The sequence below is a fragment of the Salarias fasciatus genome, chromosome 6, assembly GCF_902148845.1.
Source record: "Salarias fasciatus chromosome 6, fSalaFa1.1, whole genome shotgun sequence".
Taxonomy (NCBI): domain Eukaryota; kingdom Metazoa; phylum Chordata; class Actinopteri; order Blenniiformes; family Blenniidae; genus Salarias; species Salarias fasciatus.
In genome coordinates this window covers 37,803,834-37,805,880 of record NC_043750.1, presented here as the reverse complement: position 1 = coordinate 37,805,880, position 2,047 = coordinate 37,803,834, and positions in this window count along the sequence as shown.

Below are 2,047 nucleotides of genomic sequence, written 5' to 3'. Positions count from 1 at the left end.
AGACCGTCAAAGCTCCGGTCGGATTTTACCAGACCAAACCAATACACACTCGAAAACAGAGCGACTTGATACTTTCTCATGTTGGATACAATCGATTCAGAAAATAACGAAAACATTCAAATTTCGCAGTCTAAATTCCTAAAAGTTGCTCATTCACGTGAACTCGATTTTAAACAGTGTTGTTTTGTACTAAATCGAATCTATTTCCTATCGGGCATCGATTATGACTCCCTGTCAAATCAGAAGCAGTGGGTATGAGAGAGGCAGGCTAAAAGGGGATTTAAATTATTTATTTACAAAGAGCAAACCTTCACATTGCAGCTGTTTCCTCTGGAGTTTGCTTTAAAAGAGGTAATCTCTGTGTATTGAAAAATTGCACGAGCTACCAGGTTGCTAAACACTGTGATGGAAAAAGAAAAATGTAGTTTTTTTAAAGGGATTATTCACTACTGAGTTCAATAAGCTCAGCCAAAACACACATTAATAATATAACGAACTCCTAAAACACTACAGGACATTCTCAAACATTTCATCACACGGCTCTGAGTACCGTTGTCGTGTAAACGGACTTTCAAAACACAGTGAAAGTAAGTTCTGATACAAGGTAATAATTAAATAGATTATAGAGATCAATATGCTCAGTCAAAGCTCACATTAATAATGTAGTGGACTATTCCTACCCCTTTTTAGACATGTTGAATTAGATGTATGTATCATATTTGTGTGTAATTATGTTAGTGTGAATTTGTAGGTCAGTGTGTGTATACTTGGATGTACATTATTCATTTTTGTATAAATGTATTTTATGTATAAAAATACAATACATGGCAGCACTGTGATATAAAATGCTTTGCAATCCCCAGAAAGAAACCTTTACCATAAAAACTCATAAATGTTGTACATGCACGCAACTTAGATTCACAATGACAGATGCATGCACATGGGAAAACTTTACTTATCAGGAAGTGTTTGATTAAAACAAAAACATTAGGACGCAAGACACAAATCAATACAAAAACACAAAAAACATTAAAAAAATATCTTAAATGTCAGAGAACACAGATTGGTGACAATATCAGATAAAATATCACATTAAATAAAAAACAACTGCAGAAATAAGCAGAACTCATAAAAATGACAGTAATCTCAAACAAAATGCTGGTGGAACCCTTGTCACAAAGTCATACATGTGTACGTGCACACACACACACACACACACACTTATAGATTCACACTGACAGATGTATGCTCACACTCTGGAAAACTATCTTAACACTGTATTTTTGGGAATGTTTGAAAATAAAATAAAAATAAATGTAGACAAACAGCAGATTAACAGGAAACAAAAGTACACCTAAAACACAGATTGACTGCAGTGACAGATAAAATGTCTTTGTAAGCAAAGAAAATAGACTTGAAACTGTAAAAAACGAAAGGCTGGAGACATAACCAAATTTAATGAAACTTACAAAGAAGGTGAATATTGTTGTATAATAGCTCGAAGTTTTTTTTCCCCCCCTGACAAGCTACAGTGCATAATGTTTAATACTGATGTTGGTGGGCAGGAGGGTGTGATGGTGTGAAAGATCGCATGTGAAGGAAAACAGCTTTGTGATTTCTGTCCTTCCTCTCACAGGCACTCACACCTTATCCCATCCCAGTCTATCCTGCCTCCCGGAGCCTATTCCCTTGGTCTTGTTCCCTCATTTCACACACATTCAACCCCAACCCATCAACACACACATGCACCCAATATACACACGTACACACACTCACAACACACACATTCTCTCCTCATTACACTCCCTTTCCCTACTTTGATGATATGCAAATATCCCTCCCTCCCTCCTTCCTCTCACTCCTCCCTTCCTCCCTCTCTTTCTCCCACAGGCAGCAAGCCTACACACACACACACACGCACACACACACACACACACACACACACACACACACATCACACAAGCTAATGCACTGTGGCAGCGTCCACAGACAGGCGGGGAGGATCAATTTTTCACCCAGTGTGCTACCGATATTCATAAGATAAGGC